Source organism: Alligator mississippiensis, chromosome 11 (genome assembly GCF_030867095.1).
Source record: "Alligator mississippiensis isolate rAllMis1 chromosome 11, rAllMis1, whole genome shotgun sequence".
Taxonomy (NCBI): Eukaryota; Metazoa; Chordata; order Crocodylia; family Alligatoridae; genus Alligator; species Alligator mississippiensis.
The window spans coordinates 5,070,958-5,086,224 of record NC_081834.1 but is presented as its reverse complement, the minus strand read 5'-3'; the positions used below and the strand labels follow the sequence as shown (position 1 = coordinate 5,086,224).

The 15,267-nt window shown below is 43.5% G+C and overlaps 1 protein-coding gene across 6 annotated transcripts in view; it reads right to left on the bottom strand.

The window, feature by feature from the left end:
* Positions 1–15,267, bottom strand: part of MEGF11 (multiple EGF like domains 11) — a 392,338-nt gene that overhangs the window by 369,017 nt on the left and 8,054 nt on the right. For 4 of the 6 annotated variants that reach the window (XM_059714543.1, XM_059714542.1, XM_059714538.1 and 1 more), the window contains exon 2: positions 11,325–11,450. The exons of the other annotated variants lie outside the window; for them this stretch is intronic. The gene's annotated coding sequence lies outside the window, so the exon portion shown is untranslated. The remainder of the gene's footprint in view (positions 1–11,324; positions 11,451–15,267) is intronic. 6 annotated transcript variants of the gene reach the window in all.

Sequence of the window (15,267 nt, the reverse complement as noted above, 5' to 3'; positions counted from 1 at the left end):
TGCTCACTTTGCTCTTCTCCCCTACCGTGCTGGCTTAAAGACATTTCAATTGAAAGAACCAGGCCCCTAATCCTGAAGGGGGCTCTTGTCTCCTGTGCCCATTTTCTGCTGCCAGAAAGCAACAGCAATCTGACATTCAAATGAACTGAGCAAACTGAGAAACGGTGTCCACCACCACCTTCCCTGGGCTAATTCTTCCAGGGCTGCCAAACCAGGTTCAAGTCACAAGGGGGAGCATCCATTCAGTTGTGCACAAACCAAGAAAGAAAAGTGAATGACAGGCAGCATGAGGGCATTAGCACATGAAAAGCAAGAGAACAGGCCACGGGGAAGAAAGAAAGGCCAGATCTAGGCTTTAAACAATTAATAAGATGAATATTCTTGGAAGTACACTCCTTAGTGACAGGATCTTCTGGCAGATAGGCTGAGCACATCTCACTCAAGCTTGCAGTCCTATGACAGGGGAAGTCGGCCTCTGTTGCCTTCTAAGCTAAGCAAAGTTATGTCTGTCCAGTCCTTGGACCGAGATGTTACTAACATGAAAAGAGGCTGCAAGAAGAACGATGAGGACAACTACTTCTCACACAGACCTTATAATCCATTTGAGACAGGATATCCTGTATCATCTTTAACCAAAATACACAGCAGAAGTTTGGGAAACAGACAAGAGAAGTTGCAAGTCACTGCAGTCTCATTACCTGCTACAATAAACACATTTAACCTATTTAAATGTCCTCTGTGGTTTCATCCTCTACCACTTCTACTTGTGCTACTTGCACATTGCTGCTGTATGCTGTTGAAGAGTTGTTCCACCAAGGAATCTGAAAAGATGGAGCAATCTAGGTATGTCATCAGGATATAAACTGTAGTACACTTTGGGATTCATTGGGAATATAAAGGTGCTACATAAACTGATGGTTATTAATTTTTATCAACTCTGCTACAACCTCAGAAGGAAGAAAGCAAATGTTTTTAACAAGTCAAGTGCAAGTTTGATAGATCCCTCAGTACTTAGGAGTGCAAGCAATCCAGTAGTAAACGGGCCCCCTTGAACCCATTCCCATTAGTATGACATGAACTAGGCAATAGAAGCAGTCTTAGAAATCTACTTGTTTGCCCGTATTTCAGCAACAGTGTAAATACTCAAGATACATGCCCCTCTCAAGTTCCTTCCACTGGGTGAACTGGAAGAGGTCTCAGCTGGCTCTGTGGAAATATGCCTACATAGTTGAAATCAAAGCTGTAAGTTCCATTACCAACACAGCAGGCTAATGACAGGGAAGTTGTATTCTATACAAGTGGTCATAGGACTCCCTCCAAACATAGAAACAACAGGACTCCCTCCAAACATAGAAACACAGCAATGGAGGGGAGAATGCTTGTGGCAGATATTTAGCTAGAAGCCATCTAATTTAGCAAAGTTTTTGCATTTAAAAATACAGCTGATAACATCATATTACCAACTTATTTCAGCTAGACTGAGAATGCATCAGTAATATCTGATCACGGGATGGATTCTGCTCTCAATAGCAGCAGTGTAATCCAGAGCAAATATATTAAACTGAATAGGATCATGGCTGATCTACACCAGTACATGAGAGACGTTTTTAGCTTCCTGAGCATATACTGGGATGAACTGAAACGTCTTCTATGTTAACAACACCTAGCCCTGCAGTTTTCAACAAACCCCAAGATTCTTCCTCCTGCTCTCAACGGCAGAAGCACTAGAAAGTAAACCATACGTTTCAAGTTCAGTCTGATACAATGATGGTCACGAGAGGGAAACACGCTTTTTAACTTATGGCAGAGGTTATGCTGACTGCCTGCTCTGTGAACACTCATGAAAGCAGTGCACCATCTTGAAGTCCCATTAAGCTCCTCACTGCACCTGGGTGCACAGAAAATGGCAGTGGGCAGAAGTAGCTCTGGAATGACCATGCGTCTTAGTATAAGCTACCTCCTTTGCACCTCAAAATTCAGCTGCTGCTATCCAAGGGGATGTCTGGAAAGCCGCCTGCCCCCCCGCCCCCTCAAACACCAGCCGCTGACTACCTGCTGTGTACAGAGAGGTCAGAACAAGGAGACTATGTTGTGCATATGCTTTGCTCTGCACAATCCACTTGCTGCTAGTTCACTTCTGGGCAACATTCAGGATATTGGTCATGAATGCTGAAAGGGTCCAAGCCTTGTTGATTCAAGTCTGTCCACCCTCCTTCCACTTTAATCCACCCAAACAAACGCAGCTTACCCTTGAACGAACTCGCATGGCGATCCATGCCCCTCGAATTCAACCTGCTGAAAATATACCCAAGCCCCTGCCCGGCCAGGCTTAGGGCAAGATCTGTTTTTCATTCAGCCTTCCCAAGGAAGGCCTCTCTAAAGGCCTTAATTTCTGTCTGGAAAAATACCCTAAGAAGGTACTACAAAGTGGAGAACTAGAAGAATTTTTCTGACACCTCCGTCTCAAGGAGTATTTCCACAACCAAAACAAATCCACTTTCAACACCACTTCACCCTGTGACAACATCAAGGAAAAGACTAACACCAAAAAATTAAAAAAAAATGTCAGATTGGACACCTCTCAGTCAATATAGCAGTCGAGGTTTGAATTTTGTCCACTGCTTTGGAGAAAGAATGAACAATGAAATCATCAACAGAACACCACCATAACAACCTCTCCTTCTCTGAGAGAAGAGCCATAGACTCTCCAAGATCCAACCACCAAATAGTAATAAAACCAGGAGATAAAAGGAGGAGGAGCTATAGTTATCCTCAGCTATGAAGACTACAGAAAAGCAGCCAACGGGCAACTCTGACACCACCTACTATGAAAAACTAGAGGAACTCCCCTTTTCACCTTAAAACTCAAAACCATCATCACATTTCCATCTGAACTACAAGAAAAACTACAGAACTTGATCCTGCCACTACCAAATCCAAGGACTTTTTACACGCTCCCTAAAGTCCACAAACAACGGAACCCAGGCAGACCTATAATATCCAACCATGGAACCCTAACTGAGAAAATATCAGGTTTCATCAAATCTGTCCTAAAACCTCTTGTCACCCAAAGACCAAGTTTTGTCCAAGACACAACAGACTTCCTACAAAAACTGAAACATAAACCACCCCAATCCTTCTCTATGTTCACAGGACTCCACAAGGAAACATCAAACTCCCCGTTCTCATCAGAACATCGGTCCTCTTCAGCTAGTACGAGATGCCCCCAGGTTGCATGGAGCTCTGTCTCTTCTAACAGCTAATATAAACATAAGAGCTAAAGATAATTAATTGCAAATAAAGCACTTTGGCCTGACTAAACATCAGTTTAATTATATCTGGCAAATAAAAATATCGTGCCCATTCCTGGGTGACCCAGTTTATTAGGCACTAAGAGGAGGATTTGGCCTAAGGAAGTTGGCAAGTCACCCAAAAAGTTTTACTGTGCCATGCCCTGCCCTGACCTCTGCCTCAGACGGAGTACATCAATCCACTCTGGGTTTGCTTGATTTATACACGAGATGGAGAAATGCAGCATAAAGAGGAGACCAACTCCTGTCCCAGAAGCCCAAACGAGAGCAGCTTAGAGCTGACTGGCCTGCGCTGCTAAGAGACACAGAGGAAGCTTTCTTTCTGTTCCTTTCCTCATCCTCTAGAGTGAAAGAGGCAGCAGGTGGAGATAGTTTTATTCCTGCCCACTAATTACTGGCTGAATGCTGCAGGGGCGGGGGCATTTAGGAACAAACACTAACAGAGTGGAGACTGCTTCCCTGTGTACTAAGATGGAAGTGGAGAAAGCAGTGACCAGCGATACAACAGACATGCTGCATACACCACAGAATTCATAGAGTCCATCCCTTCAGCACAAGCACACCAGGGGTTTGGTAGATCTCTTCTCTCTCATGGCTCTTCTGATAGCATGCTCTGGCCTCATGAACACCACAGACCTCAGCATTTCACCCAGAGATTCCTGCACCAAGTCTGATACCTTTCCAACTGGAATACAGATAGCGTCTTTTAAGGGTTTGAGAGAGAGAGTTATCCATGTTAGTCTGAAGTTAGGCAAAAGACAGAGCAGGCTGGCACCTTAGAGACTAACTTGTTCAGAAAGGCATAAGCCTTCATAGGTGACAGGTCTACCCTGCTTTCTACCTTTTAAGGTTTGGCAACTTACTTTTAGACTGCAGAGCATAAAGCTGTGTCACAAAGCCTGCCTAAACGTCCTGTTATTTTTCAGGGAAGTAAAATGGTGCCCACTAGGCCTGTGCAAAGTGACTAATATTCGCTTTGGATTCAGATTTGGCTGATTTGGGGGACAGTGATTCGATTCACTGTCCCGAATCAATTCAGCCGAATCTGCGAATCACCCAGGCTCAAACCCCACCCACTCTCCCAGTCCTGGCAATGGCTGCCCCCCCCAGCTCCCCACTCACTGGCTACTGGGGGGGGGCGATTCCCGCTGCTCCCCACTGCCCCATGCTGCATGGGGAGCTCTGTCACGAGTCTCCCAATCCCACCCCACCCCCCAGCTCTCCAAACCCCCCCACCATGGCTGCCCTGCCCAACCCTAGGTCCCAGCCCTTAAAAAAAAAAAAAACACCAAAAAAATTCCCTACTCACTGGCTCCTGCCCAGCAGGGAGGTGATCCCTGCTGCCCCATGCCACATGGGGGGGCTCTGCCATGAGCCCCCAGAAGCCCCAAGGCCACTGCAGAAGCCAGTGAGTCAGGGGTGAGGAGGAAGTTGGGTTTTTTTCCTTAAAGGGCTGGGATCTTGGGCACATGGGGCAGCCATGAGGGGGGCTGGGAGAGCAGGGGGTTCATGACAGAGCCCCCCCATACAGCGTGGGGCAGTAGGGATCACCCCCCCCCCCACCAGGCAGCAGCCAGTGAGTGGGGTTTTTTGTTTTTTTTTTCCTTAAAAGGGCTGGGAGCTGGGGCAGGCGGGCGATGGGGCCTGGCAGGGGTTCCCCCCCTTTCTCCAGCCCCCCCTCCTCTGCCCCCTACTTACCAGCTTGAAGCCTGGGTCCAGCTCCCTGCTGCAGCAGGCAGGGACTGCCCAAATCACCAAAGCTCTCCAAATCTTTTCCGAATGGATCTGAAGAGCTTCAAATCAATTTGGACCTTTTAATTGGTTCCCCCGATTTGATCTGGATTTTGAGATTTGGCCACCAAATCGAATCATCACCCGAAGCTTCATACAGCCTATTGCCCACCAGATGGAATCCCTGCCCCATGGAGCTCACAAGCTAAACCATTATTCAGTCCCACTGGCATCAGTGGAAAGATTCCCCAGGAGTCTGACAGGCACTGAATTAGGCTCCACAATGACAAGCAATATCCAAAGGCTGGGGAAAAGGGATAAAACACACATCCTTTCTTTCTAATAAATATCAACAATCCCACAGGCCCTCTAACTAGGCATTGCAGTTTGAGAAGGCAAGGCTCTGAAATAAAGGGGTACACAGAGCCCCACTTTGTCACCTATCAGTTCTACTATGCTGCCTTGCCTTCACTACTAACCAAGGCACAGCAGAAAAGAGCTCATGACCTATTCTCTCCTTTTTCACCCATGCAACCCCATCAAACCAAACAAACTGCATGGATACGACTGAAAAAAGAGTTTGACCCCTGGACCACATCCTTTGATTTCACCTATGTTTTGTTAGGTCTAATAGACAAATTAGGAAACAAAATTCAGCTGACATCAATCAGGAATGCAGTCGTGACTACTTCCATATCCAAGTATGTTGCTAGTTCTCTGAATGCACAGCCTAATTTGATAATTACATTTGGGGACAAATTCATCCCAGATGCAACTCATCTGACTTCAGTGATGCATGTGTTTACAAAATAAGACCTTTTTATTGTTCACAGCTGGTTTATTACGGCTGACAATTGTTTATCTGTGTCCTTAAAAAATACCTTCTATGATTTGCATTGATTTGGCTAAACCCTGAAGGAAAATACAATTAACCATAACTGAAACGAACAAACTCAAAGTTGACTGATGAGCTGCTCTTTTAAGACACTCAGTTCAATTAAGCTAAAAGCATTTTTTCATTGTTGCAACAGCACTTCCAAAATAAAGTCTGCATTGCAACAAAGTAAATGTGAAAAATCTACCAAACATTTCTGAAGGATTATTAAATAGCAAGGTTTCCACTCTTGCAAAGCACTACAGAATATTAGACTTCATTAACATAAGAATTTAACTTAGAGTGGTTTCTTTGGGGCAATAAAAATATGAATAATCTCTTGGTAACTATCACAGTTTTTCCCCATTAAAGAAATAACCAAAAAAGGTCAATTCTTTTTAATACAAAAACTTAAGCATTAGGGAGTTAGGTATTTACTCTTCTTGCATATTGTGAGAACTGCACTAGGGAAAAAAAAAAAAATCACATAAAAGTAACAGACAATCACAGGTGCCCATCTGCATCATTAGGTGCTTTAGTAGAATTGAAAATCTAACATGTAGGCTCCTAAGTCACTTAGGCATTTTGGAAAATATTGCCTAACAGGTCTGATCCAAAATTCACTAAACCTAATGAGCCTCTCTTTAAATCTGGCCCAATATGCTGCTCTACATTTGAAACCATAATTTAGATAATAGAATTGACTCATGCTAAGGTCTATTACACAGTCACTGGACACAAATACACAGTCAGTATACTCAAGTAGCTACTTCTCATATTTTAATTGATAGGAGAAACACTGTATAAATCAGGCTTTCATTAAAAAATAGGCAGCTTAACAAGATCAAATAATAAAAATTTTATCAACAGGAATACTCAGAATTAACTTTCTGTGTACAAATTAGATTTTAAATAGCAGGTTCATTTCTCTGGTGATCTAATTTAGATTTTGGTATCAAACAATGTTTCAAACTGTATAAAAAGCCTCCTATGATAAATTTTTATCCCTGATGTTTTCAAGCTGGTCTCTAATAACTATTCCTAATTGTGCTTGTTAAAAAGTGGATTTATGAATCTCAATTAGCTTGGTTTCACTTATCCTACAGCGATTTTCAGTACCAATAAAAACTGCTTCAAGAAAGAAAAATAATGTAGGTGTCTGATAAAATAATTACTAATGTATAAAAGAATGTGTCTATTAACGTAGCTTAATTTTTCAGAAATTCTTCTTCAATAGCTCCAAAACAGGAACTACAGGGCTGTAAGACTCATTCTAGGTACTTTGTTCACTCCACAAGTTTGTAGAGACTTTTAAATTAGGATGTTCAACTTGTCTTCCTTGCTCTAGTCAGCATAACACCTTACCTCATTCTCAATGGATCTATTTTATTTTTTTTAAACTGCAGTGCTGATTCAGCACAGCACTGAGGGACTCACTTTTTAGCAAATGTTAAAGCCCCACATCAATGGATGCTCTACACAAACTTGTTCAGAATCTAGTACTTGGGCTTGGAGTCAACAAAGCACTTAAGCACATGCTTATCTTTAACTCGGACCTCAAGGGGATTTCAGCACGTGCTTACATTTCAAGGCTTATCTAAGTGCTTTACCAAATCACGGACACAGTTTTGAAATGAAAGTTAAAATAGATCCATGGAAACCATGAGATTTTTCTCCCCTTCCTTGGCAACAAAAGAACACATCTCTGGACAGATTCTGCTTTCTATATGAAAGCAAACATGCAGTGTGGCTGCTACGATTGTACGTCTGGAATTCTCCAGTACAATTGGGGTCATCCTTTTTTTGGCAGGCATGTCACAAGTTAGACCTTCACTATCCCCGAGTGCCATTCTGATCCCTTTCCCCTGACCAATTTGCTGCTCTGCTTTCTGCTGCTGCGCAGCTAGTCCACTCCCCCATCTGCTGTGTGCCACATACATGTCTGCCACTTGGGGCACACATGCTAAATGGGCAGAAACAACTGGTGACGGACAGGGGGGACAAGGCTGAACTCCTCAAAGAGTTCTTTGCCTCAGTGTTCCTAAGCGAGGGGCACGACAAGTCTCTCACTGGGGTTGTAGAGAGGCAGCAGCAAGGCGCCAGACTTCCATGCGTAGACCCCGAGATGGTGCAGAGTCACTTGGAAGAACTGGATGCCTTTAAGTCGGCAGGCCCGGATGAGCTCCATCCAAGGGTGCTGAAGGCACTGGCCAACATCATTGCAGAGCCACTGGCGGGAATATTTGAACACTCGTGGCGCACAGGCCAAGTCCCAGACGACTGGAAAAGGGCCAATGTAGTCCCCATTTTCAAGAAGGGGAGGAAGGAGGACCCGGGCAACTATAGGCCAGTCAGTCTCGCCTCCAACCTTGGCAAAGTCTTTGAAAAAGATTATCAAGGCTCACATTTGCGAGAGCCCGGCAGGACAAATTATGCTGAGGAGAAACCAGCACGGGTTCGTGGCAGGCAGATCGTGCCTGACCAATCTAGTCTCTTTTTATAACCAGGTTACGAAATGCCTGGACACAGGAGGAGGGGTGGATGTCGTATACTTAGACTTCAGGAAGGCCTTCGATACGGTATCCCACCCCATACTGGCGAACAAGTTAAGAGGCTGTGACTTGGATGACTACACAGTCTGGTGGGTGGCGAATTGGCTAGAGGGTCGCACCCAGAGTTGTGGTGGATGGGTCGGTTTCGACCTGGAAGGGTGTGGGCAGTGGGGTCCCGCAGGGCTCACTCCTTGGACCAATACTCTTTAACATCTTCATCAGCGACTTGGACGAGGGAGTGAAGTGTACTCTGTCCAAGTTTGCAGATGACACAAAGCTATGGGGAGAAGTGGACATGCCGAAGGGCAGGGAACAGCTGCAAGCAGACCTGGACAGGTTGGACAAGTGGGCAGAAAACAACAGGATGCAGTTCAACAAGGAGAAATGCAAAGTGCTGCACCTAGGGAGGAAAAATGTCCAACACACCTACAGCTTAGGGAATGACCTGCTGGGTGGCACAGAGGTGGAGAGGGATCTTGGAGTCCTAGTGGACTCCAAGATGAACATGAGTCAGCAGTGTGACGAAGCCATCAGAAAAGCCAATGGCACTTTATCGTGCATCAGCAGATGCATGACGAATAGGTCCAAGGAGGTGATACTTCCCCTCTATCGGGCGCTGGTCAGACCGCAGTTGGAGTACTGCGTGCAATTCTGGGCGCCACAATTCAAGAGGGATGTGGATAACCTGGAGAGGGTCCAGAGAAGGGCCACTCGTATGGTTAAGGGCCTACAGACCAAGCCCTACGAGGAGAGACTAGAGAAACTGGACCTTTTCAGCCTCCACAAGAGACGGCTGAGAGGCGACCTTGTGGCTGCCTATAAGTTCATCACGGGGGCACAGAAGGGGATTGGTGAGTATTTATTCACCAAGGCGCCCCCATGGGTTACAAGAAACAATGGCCACAAGCTAGCAGAGAGCAGATTTAGACTGGACATTAGGAAGAACTTCTTCACAGTTCGAGTGGCCAAGGTCTGGAACGGGCTCCCAAGGGAGGTGGTGCTCTCCCCTACCCTGGGGGTCTTCAAGAGGAGGTTAGATGAGCATCTAGCTGGGGTCATCTAGACCCAGTACTCTTTCCTGCTTATGCAGGGGGTCAGACTCGATGATCTATTGAGGTCCCTTCCGACCCTAACATCTATGAATCTATGACACAGCTGGACCACTCTTGTTCTACTATAATCTTTGCACTTGTTGCAATCGAGTGGGGAAAAAAGCTAAACTAGAACACAAGAGTGCAATCATAAATGTGTATTTCAAGTCTAAAACCTACCTGCCCATGCACATAAATATATGCCAGAAAACCTGTTGCTGTCCTGTTCTTGGGAGTCTTCTGTTCCTCCCTGTTCAGTGTTTTAATGACTTAACTTGGGGGGGAGTCCAGTTAAGACAGAGATCAATAGGCATGATTCTGCACCCGTGTGCCCCCCCATCCCACAGACAAATGCAGGCAGATTATTCATACCGGTTTGTGTGCGTTATGGACATGCAATTACAGGTTATCAGAACAGTCACAGTTCTAGTAAGTAGGAAAAAGCAAGCAATATAAACCTATATGCTTCAGAGCAAACCTAAAGGCTTTGGAGCACAGGTTACCCAATCAGCTCCTGAGATTAGAAAGGAACTTCTGCTATTGGCACATTTGGTCTTTATAGGATCTTTTGAAGCTACTGAAGATTAGACAGTGCATCTTTTAGCCTAAACTGGTATGCCAGTCCAGCAATTACTATGTTCTTCCAGCCATTCAGAGGCAAAATACTGTAGCTGCAGCCAAATAGTGCAGTTTGAAGATCTGACCTTAAGTGTTTTGATTATAAAAGCAGCACAGAACAAAAATCACTTCTAAAAGAAACATTTCTAATTTCAGGTTGCATGCAAAGTCTTGCCTACTGCCCAGAAGAGTTAATGCATCTGCCTGCTGTCCACTCGACATTTTACTTAAGAGCTGCACTGAAAAATCAAATTTCTCCCTAGAAGCATTATGATTGAAGGTAGTGCTTTGAAAACAACAATGTTTTTGCAGGCTCCTGCAAAGAGGATTCTCCAGTGCTCAGTAGGGTGAATCCAACCTTCTCAAGAATACTGATCCTATTATTCAGTTTTGGCAATTAAAATGTTTCCTAAATGATTGTCCCTCAGCAGGGGAAAATTGATTAATTTTAATGCATTATTGTATCTTGGCATAGAACAGCTGTATATTTTACTGCTCCCCACCATTTTGCAGTTGAATTATTTAGGACTTGTCTACTATATTTGAGAAGAAGCTTTAGGAGAGCAGGTGGGTAAGTCCAAAGAGCACCTCAGCAAGTTCAATGTCTTGCTATGTTGAAAATGATTACCTGGGCATATGCCTTTGGGAAGTGGTGAAACTAAGGAAATACAGACCACTGACTCTTCCAAATTTTACATACTTAGAAATGCATGCAAGACTTTAAGTGATGCATTTCATTTTAAAATCAACAGGTTTGGAAACTTAGGACACCAAACTGAATCCTAAAGAACTGAAGTTCAAGTGAATAAGAGTCTCAAGTCCAGTTTACAAACTTGGGCCCCTCTTAAGACACAAATCCTCCTTTAAGGCTTGATCCAAAACCTATTAAATCTCAGAGAGATTCCCATAACTTGACATCAATGGGCTTTTGATCATTCCGTTAGGCATCTAAATCCTCACCAGGTTGCTTATATCAGCATTTGCAAAATGGACTAAACCCAATATTCAGATGCCCAAGTTCAGACACTGAGATTTGAAAAATTAAACTCCATAAGCCCCTCACGAAAAAGAGATATACAACTCTCTCAGTGAGCAGCAGTTTAAATAAAGAATAATTAAATAATGTGTGTTTGTGTTCATAACTTACTGTGGTTTAAATCCAGGTTGAATCAATGCTGACGTGGATGACCTAACATTTAATAGCTTCTTTGAATGATGTTTCTGCTGCTCCCAACAATCTTTACTCAGAACTCTGCTTGATTAGAAATGATATCTATGGGAATAGAAGTCCAATATGAGTTCATCAAACAATAAAAGTTTGCTCATACATTCGGTTTTATTTTGAAGCAGACACCAATTGGATTAGAATGCTGATATATAATCAAATCTACAGAGGAACTATAATCATCCAATTGCACAAAATATAGCAATAAAATGAAATGGAACTAGTTGGATCTCGACTTACTAGCAACCAGCAGGAAAATCAGCTCCATAAACCCTGAAGAGAAATGAGCAGTAGTAAACTCGTCTACAATTAGTATAAGACTGAATAATCACAGGACATATATGGAACTAATAAGCACTTTTCATAGGATCATGGAGCACTATACAGGTAAGGTAAAACTTGAAACAGCCATATGAAATAAGGTACCATTAGCAGTCACATCTTAGTGGTATAGGAAGAAGCAAGGGACATGCCTAAGATCATATAGGAAACTGGTGGCAGAGCCAAGAATAACCCTCACATCTCATTTCCCTGTCAAGTGTCTGACTCATATAAACGTCTTTCCTCTTTGGTACTAGATTGATCACAATGAAGCACTGGCCCATTTAGTGTTAAAATGACCAGAGTGCCAAGGTGCCTGAAGCGGACTCAGGGCCCCACTGAATTAAGTACTGCGCAAAGACACAAAGACACCATCTTTGCCCCAGACGTCTACCACTCACACTTCAAACTTGATTCCTATAGCAGACAGAGCCTGGGAATGTTAAAGGTGGCATCTCTGATGCAGTGAGGCTGAGAATGCATGTTGCATGGATCGTTTATCTACTCTTCATTAGTGGTCAACACAGAACAGCATCCTAGTCTCTGCAAAGGCTGTCAGGATGTAGAAGATTGACACAAGAGTTGCAGGAACATGGCACTAAGTTAGATAAACAGCGGTACATTATGAAGGCATGAGGTAAACTACCTGACCTCAGTTCCAAGAAACATGTCCTGGAGTGGTTCACGCTAGAGGTGCAGAGGGAGGCTCTCACTGTCCACAACGAACTTTCAGATAACTAACAACAACATCAGAGAGCACTTGTTTGTGTAACACTTCTTGCTTCGATGTGGACAGGGATGACAGGAAACCTATTATAGAGGGCTTTTTGCATTTTTGTTCTTGCAATGTGGATGTCCAGGAAATGAGATATACCACAACAGGATGAAATAAAGTACTCGATTAAGTAGCAGTGGTAACTAATGTAAAATATGGGCATTTCTACATGCCCTGCTTGCTCTTTGGGAGAATCAATTGTTCTAATTTGGTGTCAGATGCACTTGTAATGAAATATCTCCCACCCTGGCTTCAGAATTGAACTGAAATGACAGATTTTTTTTTTTTTTTGACTGCACTCTTCTTGCACTGCAGCCCTGAACAATTCATTGGAACAGATGCTCCAACTCTCGTGCACACAAAGCTTAGCTTGTAGTTTACAATATTGCCTACTAAATGTGATTTTTTGCACACCCAAGCTTATGTGATTTCTCCTACAGAACTTTTATGCAGGAATTAAACAGTTGACATAAACTATTGCTATTTTCTTCAGTGCACTGTAGTAAGGAAGAGGTATGCAAGCCAGCCAGAATATACAGAATGCTTATTTTAAAGTACAGAAATGACTCGCCTGTAAGAAAGGGTCATATGATGACAGCTGAAGTGAACACAATGTCTACAACCCTGCAATGCTGCCTCTCGACAACAGAATCAAAACAACAGCAGTGACAGAAGGATTTTATTTTTTAATTACTTCATTAAGTGAATATAGTGCTCACAAAGATGCTGGATGTGTTTATTCCCTTTTCCCTATTATGGTGCTGCTCAAGTACTTAATTTATCCCAGTATATTTTTAGATGCTGTCTTCTAGTTTTGAAGTGCATAAAGATGCATCTCTACTGACAAGCTTTATCATCCTTTCAAAAGTTTTATGGGTCCTTCTGTAAACTCCTCTCTTCCAGGATTAAGCCCAACTCCTTTAACTGGTTTCATAACTCACGCTCCCGAGACCAATCACTATTACTCTTGCTGCTTTATTCTACACCTTTCTTTGGCACCAGAACCAGTCCCACATCCAGTGTTTCAAACGTAAATGATCTGTACATTAAAAGCCAGATCCTCAAGTTGTAACAATCGTAACAGGGCTAGTGTTAATTGTATTAATGGTGGGGCTAAAGGGAGAGAGCAGTATTTTCAGACTACCCCGGACCAAGGTAATGGTTCATGGTGGTGGAACTCAGAGCAACCCTTTAGGATACTTCAAGTTATAGCAAAGCTATCAGTCTCAGAATCAAGGGAGTGGAGCAGCAGCATCAGGATGCATCTTCTTCCCCTTCTTGGATGCTACTTCAAACCTACCTCAGCTGGACCCAAGAATGGGCCCCTTCAAATATAGTATCTTTCCTGACAAAGCATTTTTGCAAACTATGAAACCTTAATATAAAGCTCCTATGTACAGCAGGTACCTCAAGCACCCATTGAAGGCAACGGGAGTACGGCATGTAGACAAACAATATGATTGTTCAAGGGCTTATAGTCACAGCAAGGCCACAGCAGGGTCAGAGAACAAAACCCAGGACTGCTGATCCTCAGTCCTCTGCTGCAGCCAGTGGGCAACACCCCTTCCTCAACCTGAGTGCCCAATTCCGTAGTATTTTCTTTAGTATATCCTGTAACCCAGATGGTAGCAAATTAAATTCAGGATCTATTCCATGTCAGAGTATCTATGCGTGCACATTCATGCCACAGAACTTAAGGCAATGATGAGTGAGCCTCCTATTCCCACCAGGAACTGAAGTAAACTGAACAAGTCATAGGGCAGCAGGGGTAAGCAGCAGCAGCATCTATACTGTAATGCACTGACCTTCTGCCTTCCCCCTTCCTTGACCACGTGACCCGTCCCAGAAACCTCCTGCACCACTCTGGCTGCAGAAATCCTGCAGCTGCTGAATGCTACAGACTTTTGGGAACTGCACAGCTTCACACAAAGAGGTGCATGCTCCTTGCTCTGTCCCCTTCTTCTTGGCACTCCCATGTAGGAAGGAGTAGCCTAAACTTAGCCTCAGACAGTACAGAATGAACACAGGCCTTCAAGCGGTCTTGGAGATCACCACATTATGAAACCTTTCAGCTTGAAAACTTCACCCTTAGAAATGTTGGGCAGCTTGAGAGAGGAAAAGAGCCAAATGAGGAAGAACAGAGAACAACACAGGAGCCAAGAAAAGGATAAATCCCTGGATTATCTCAAAACCATTGAATATTAGATGCAGGAAGTTAATCAATGTAGCATCGAACTAAATATCTCTCTGTGTCAGACAAAAGGGTTTTGAACAGCCAGAAAAGAACTGATTTTTCACCTTCCCCATTCTTATTTTACTCAGCAACTTCTGGGTTGCCCTTTATCACACATCAAATCCCATTTATTCATCCTCTTTTCTCCCCTGGTTTTTTATTAATCACAATGATAAAACATGCATGGGAGAGAGAGAAGAAAGACTGCTTCAAATTTTGTACATTAGCATGGACAAATCTTTCCATGTCCATTGTTAAAATTGCCCCCAGAGCTCACTAGGATTTTGTTACTATCATATTTACTCAAATAGAAGACAGCCATGATTTTAAGATGACCTCCCAATAATTAGATTCTATCTATGGAAAATGTATAAATTTGTTATTATTTTCCAGGTATAGAATCTAATCATTGGAGGTTTGCCTTGAATTTGTCCCACTCCCACTGCTACAGCAGAGAAAATAAGTCTCATGGCTCATGGAGCCCCTTTGCTCTCTGCTTCCTGCTAACTTTTTCTCCTGTCAGCCCCCTCCCTCTC